This window comes from Lepidochelys kempii, chromosome 11, assembly GCF_965140265.1.
Source record: "Lepidochelys kempii isolate rLepKem1 chromosome 11, rLepKem1.hap2, whole genome shotgun sequence".
Taxonomy (NCBI): Eukaryota; Metazoa; Chordata; order Testudines; family Cheloniidae; genus Lepidochelys; species Lepidochelys kempii.
In genome coordinates, this window is record NC_133266.1 from 76,786,131 (window position 1) to 76,792,600 (window position 6,470).

At 54.0% G+C, this 6,470-nt stretch overlaps 1 non-coding gene across 1 annotated transcript; it reads left to right on the forward strand.

Moving 5' to 3' along the window:
- Positions 1 to 5,032: 5,032 nt before the first annotated feature.
- On the forward strand, positions 5,033 to 5,114 carry TRNAS-CGA (transfer RNA serine (anticodon CGA)). The gene has a single exon. It is a non-coding gene; the product is annotated as a tRNA-Ser (tRNA).
- Positions 5,115 to 6,470: the final 1,356 nt, after the last annotated feature.

The window sequence follows — 6,470 nt, forward strand, 5'->3', positions numbered from 1 at the left end:
GTGCAGCGAGGTAAATCTAGCCATGTATCAATCAGAGGCCAGACTAACCTCCTTGTTCCAATAAGAACAATAACTTAGGTGCACCATTTCTTATTGGAACCCTCCGTGAAGTCCTGCCTGAAATACTCCTTCATGTAAAGCCACCCCCTTTGTTGATTTTAGCTCCCTGAAGCCAACCCTGTAAGCCGTGTCCTCAGTCGCCCCTCCCTCCGTCAGAGCAACAGCAAACAATCGTGCATCTGAGTTGAGAGTGCTGTCCAGAGCAGTCACAATGGAGCACTCTGGAATAGCTCCCGGAGGCCAATACCGTCGAATTGTGTCCACAGTACCCCAAATTCAACCCGGCAAGGCTGATTTAAGCGCTAATCCACTTGTCAGGGGTGGAGTAAGGAAATCGATTTTAAGAGCCCTTTAAGTCGAAATAAAGGGCTTCATCATGTGGACAGGTGCAGGTTTACATCGATTTAAAGCTGCTAAATTTGACCTAAAGTCCTAGTGTAGACCAGGGCTCAGAGCCCAGGCAGCAGACCCAGCATCCCGACCGTGGGACGGTCTCACCCTCTGGATCCAGCCCCCCTCCATCCCCATAGCCCTGGGGCTGCTGCCGCTGTGTCTGTGTGACCCACCCTGGGAAGGGGAGTGCCCCACAGCTCTGGGCTGGAGAACCCTCCCTGGGACCAGGCTGGCTTGGGGGATCATTAATGGGGCTGAGAGCCTGTCACCCCGAGGGCCCAGTTGGGACCTGGCCCCAGCTCTGTCATGGCCCAAAGCCTGTCCCGTGTGAGGGGGGCCCAAGGGCCTGTGGGGAAAGAGCTGAGTGTCCCAGCCCAGGCCCTCGTGGGGCAGTGTCCCGGTCCCAGAACCCCCACCCCACGGGGAGTGACCAGGCCCCTTGGAGGCTGAGAGGAGAAGCTGAGAAGAAGCTGGGCCTGGAGAATGAGCCCCTCTCTCATCCCTGGGAGAAGCCCCTCCAGGCCCTTGTGGGGAACGTGGGGCTGGGCCAGGTGTGAGGGGAGCTGGCCCTGCCTGGGCTGGGTTTTCTCTCTGGATGGAGAGAGGCCCCCAGTCTCCAGGCCGGGCAGATCATGCAGGCAGTAAATTCCCTGGGCAGCAGAGGTCACGGCCCCGTTAGCCCTGCCTGTGGCCCAGCTCCCACCCACTCCCCATCTGGCTCTGGGGGGCAGGAACTTAGAGCAAAGGAGGGGGAGGAATAAACACGCTCATGTCTCTGCAGGGATGAGAAGGCCATGTCTCCGCATCCGGTGCCTGAGTCCCCTGAGCTGGAAAAGAGAATCTGGGATTTCCCTCGAGAGAACAATCTCCAGGAGGCTGTGACGGGATTCCTGGGTAAGGGGCGCTGCTGGGGGTTTCTCTCATTGTATTTGAGCAGGGCAGGGGGAGGGATTTGGCCCAGCAGGTTGGGTTATTATCAGTTCCTGTGTGCCCCTATTACTCGTGGATCAGAGCTTCATTCAGAGCACTGTGACTGCCCAGCCCAGAGGGGCCCAGATCCTGGGAGAGCCCTTGGGGTCCCAGCTTCCCTGGCTGCTCAGAGCAGAGCCCAAAGGGGAAGATTTCAGGAGAGCAGATAATTCATAATCATGAATCTGTGCGCCCAGTGCTGTCTCCTGCTCTCTCCCTGGCTATCTGAGCGCAGGGGCTGATGCTCTTGGTTAACAGGAGACGTTAACAGGAGACGTTATCACGGATTCTCAGCCTCCCTGACTGACACCAGCTGAGCCTCAGGGCCCTAGTTTTTAAGCACTTTGGGCCACACTTTCAATGGTATTTAGGTGTCTGGTGGGAACCTCCAAAGCACCTAACTCCTATGGACTTGCCTAACCTGCTTCAGCCCTTTTGAAAATCCCATTCTCCAGGCTGTTTCCCTGCCATAGGTCTGGTGCTCTTGAACAGTCCCTGGGAGGAGCTCTTTAGTGTGGCAACCCCTTAAGGTCACATCTTGATTATCATGCACATTGTCACTTTGGATGAGCTATTACCAGCAGGATAGTGAGTTTGTGTGTGTGTGGTTTTTGGGAGGGGGGTGAGGGGGTGAGAGAACCTGGATTTGTGCAGGAAATGGCCCATCTTGATTATCATGCACATTGTGTAGAGAGTTGTCACTTTGGATGGGCTATCACCAGCAGGAGAGTGAATTTGTGTGGGGGGGTGGAGGGTGAGAAAACCTGGATTTTTGCTGGAAATGGCCCAACTTGATGATCACTTTAGATAAGCTATTACCAACAGGACAGTGGGGTGGGAGGAGGTATTGTTTCATATTCTCTGTGTGTATATAAAGTCTGCTGCAGTTTCCACGGTATGCATCCGATGAAGTGAGCTGTAGCTCACGAAAGCTCATGCTCAAATTAATTGGTTAGTCTCTAAGGTGCCACAAGTCCTCCTTTTCTTTTTGCGAATACAGACTAACTCGGCTGTTACTCTGAAACCTGTCATTATGCAAGGCACTGCATTTAGCCGTATGGAGTGGAAATCTATCAACTGCATGAAAAAACTTGTACAGATACAGAGAGACATCATCTTCCTTCTATCTACATAGAGTGCTTCCGCCGACGTGCACGGGCTGAAATTGTGGAAAAGCAGCATCACTTGTCCCATAACCTCAGCCATGCGGAACACAATGCCATCCACAGCCTCAGAAACAACTCTGACATCATAATCAAAAAGGCTGACAAAGGAGGTGCTGTTGTCATCATGAATAGGTCGGAATATGAACAAGAGGCTGCTCGGCAGCTCTCCAACACGAGTTTCTACAAGCCATTACCCTATGATGCCACTGAGAGTTACCAAAAGCAACTACAGCATTTGCTCAAGAAACTTCCTGAAAAAGCACAAGATCAAATCCGCACAGACACACCCCTGGAACCCCGACCTGGGATATTCTATCTACTACCCAAGATCCATAAACCTGGAAATCCTGGGCGCCCCATCATCTCAGGCATTGGCACCCTGACAGCAGGATTGTCTGGCTATGTAGACTCCCTCCTCAGGCCCTACGCTACCAGCACTCCCAGCAACCTTCGAGACACCACTGACTTCCTGAGGAAACTTCAATCCATCGGTGATCTTCCTGAAAACACCGTCCTGGCCACTATGGATGTCGAAGCCCTCTACACCAACATTCCACACAAAGATGGACTACAAGCCATCAGGAACTCTATCCCCGATAATGTCACGGCAAACCTGGTGGCTGAACTTTGTGACTTTGTCCTTAACCATAACTATTTTACATTTGGGGACAATGTATACCTTCAGATCAGCGGCACTGCTATGGGTACCCGCATGGCCCCACAGTATGCCAACATTTTTATGGCTGATTTAGAACAACGCTTCCTCAGCTCTCGTCCCCTAAAGCCCCTACTCTACTTGTGCTATATTGATGACATCTTCATCATCTGGACCCATGGAAAAGAAGCCCTTGAGGAATTCCACCATGATTTCAACAATTTCCATCCCACCATCAACCTCAGCCTGGTCCAGTCCACACAAGAAATCCACTTCCTGGACACTACAGTGCTCATAAACAATGGTCACATAAACACCACCCTATACCGGAAACCTACTGACCGCTGTTCTTACCTGCATGCCTCCAGCTTTCACCCTGACCACACCACATGATCCATCGTCTACAGCCAAGCTCTGCGATACAACCGCATTTGCTCCAACCCCTCAGACAGAGACAAACACCTACAAGATCTCTGTCAAGTTTTCTTACAACTACAATACCCACCTGCGGAAGTAAAGAAACAGATTGATAGAGCCAGAAGAGTTCCCAGAAGTTACCTACTGCAGGACAGGCCTAACAATGACTTAGCCACTCCCAGTCTCTATTTAAGCCTAAATTAATAGTATCCAATTTGCAAATGAATTCCAATTCAGCAGTTTCTCGCTGGAGTCTGGATTTGAAGTTTTTTTGTTTTAAGATAGCAACCTTCATGTCTGTGATTGCGTGACCAGAGAGATTGAAGTGTTCTCCGACTGGTTTATGAATGTTATAATTCTTGACATCTGATTTGTGTCCATATATTCTTTTACGTAGAGACTGTCCAGTTTGACCAATGTACATGGCAGAGGGGCCTTGCTGGCACATGATGGCATATATCACATTGGTGGATGTGCAGGTGAATGAGCCTCTGATAGTGTGGCTGATGTGATTAGGCCCTGGGATGGTGTCCCCTGAATAGATATGTGGGCACAGCTGGCAACGGGCTTTGTTGCAAGGATAGGTTCCTGGGTTAGTGGTTCTGTTGTGTGGTGTGTGGTTGTTGGTGAGTATTTGCTTCAGGTTGGGGGGCTGTCTGTAGGCAAGGACTGGCCTGTCTCCCAAGATTTGTGAGAGTGTTGGGTCATCCTTCAGGATAGGTTGTAGATCCTTAATAATGCATTGGAGGGGTTTTAGTTGGGGGCTGAAGGTGACGGCTGGTGGCGTTCTGTTATTTTCTTTGTTAGGCCTGTCCTGTAGTAGGTGACTTTTGGGTGCTCTTCTGGCTCTGTCAATCTGTTTCTTCACTTCCGCAGGTGGGTATTGTAGTTGTAAGAAGGCTTGATGGAGATCTTGTAGGTGTTTGTCTCTGTCTGAGGGGTTGGAGCAAATGCGGTTGTATCGCAGAGCTTGGCTGTAGACGATGGATCGTGTGGTGTGGTCAGGGTGAAAGCTGGAGGCATGGAGGTAGGAACAGCGGTCAGTAGGTTTCCAGTATAGGGTGGTGTTTATGTGACCATCGTTTATTAGCACAGTAGTGTCCAGGAAGTGGATCTTAATCGCGTCTCTGCTAAGGCTGCGTCTACACTCCCCCTTCTGTCGGTAGAACGTATGTGGCTCGGGGTGTGAATAAGCCACCCCCCGAGTGACACAAGTTACACGGACCAAAGCGCCGGTGTGGACAGTGCTATGGTGCTGGGAGAGCTTCTCCTGCCAACATGGCTACGGCTGCTCGTTGAGGGTGGAGAGCTCCTTCCCTTCGGCTTCCAGCCGCTCCAGTAGAGACTGCCACTGGGGGCCACGTCACTCACAGCTGTGAGGGCCGAGCGGTTAAGGTGTTGGACTCGAAATCCATTCGGGTTTCCCTGCGCAGGTTCAAATCCTGCTCACAGCGAGGCCTGTGTTTTAGCCACACTTGCTCACCAGGGCAATACATCTCCACCGGACCTGAGACGCTCTCCATACACTCCCGACCCCAGGTAAACCCTGTTCTGCTCCTTTCAGGGGGATGCCTGGGATGGTGCCTCACGCTGTGTCCCTGCGGTCTGAGCTCCCGAGGCCTCTGCCCCTCACCCAGCGCCTCCCGGCTCAGCCCCACCCCTGGGTGCTGCTCCTCTCCTGAGAGTGGAAGGAGCTGAGCACGGGCAGCCCGTATAAAAGGCCACGGGAGGCTGAGCCTCCCCCAAAAGGCCGTCCATGCGGGGGGGAAACGCTGGGGATGTGGGGGGGGTCTCCCCGCCGGAGGCCCGTGGGCCCGTGGGCCCGTGGTCAACTTTCGAGCGCTGGAAGCGAAGCTCCAGAGAAGTGGGGGCCCCGCCTGCACCCCGCTCCCCTCTGCCTCTTAGCCCGATGCCCTGCTCTTGCTCTGCCTCTTCCCATCCCCCCTCCGCCTCTTCCCCCAAAACCTGCACCCCACCCCCCCTCGGCCTTTTCCCCCGTAGCCCCGTCTTCTCGTGCCTCTTCCTGTCCTGCTCCACCTCCTTCCCCAAGGACCCCCCTGCCCCCCGCTCACCGAAGACAGAGAAAAGGGACGGGTGCCTGGCCCCATGGCCCCCGGTAGCCCCCCTTCGGGGAAAGGGGTGGAGAGGAGCAAGCAGGGGGTGAGTGGAGTCCTGGGGGAAGAGGCGGAGAGGAGCGAGGGGCAGGTAGGGGGACCTCGGGGGCCAGAGGAGTGAACAGTGGGGGGACGGGGCCTCGGGGGAAGAGGATGACCGGGGGCGGGGCCGCTGTGGCAGGGCCATGCTCTAGGCCCCGGTGGCCCCCCAACTTCTCGGGGTCATCTGAAACCCAGGATGAAGGTGACACAGGGCCTGGTTCCTCTTTGGGCTAAGATTCCATAACAGCTCTCCCTTCCTGGCAGTGTGAAGGGGCTGGACAGGGGCATAAAGCCCTCCAGACACGGCCGGAGACAGGGAAAGGGCCGTCAATGCGGAAGAGAATCAGGCCCAGAGTTAGACAAGGGGTGCAGAGAATATTCTGGAATCAGGTCATTGCACTTCGCCCTTGCTCGAAATGCTTCCTGTATTTTCTCCATTTCACTCCCTGACTCTCGATCTCTGCCCCTTTCCCCGTTTCGTCCTCAGAATTAGCACATTCAGCCAGTTAATCGCAGCAATCCCGCCATAAGACAGCAGCCTGAAATCTCAGCTCTCTCCCGCCCCTCGCACGAGACCTGCTGCCAGCTGAACCGGAGAAAGAATGGGGAACGTCTCTGGCAGAGGGTGTGAAACAGACACCCGGAAAAGGTGAG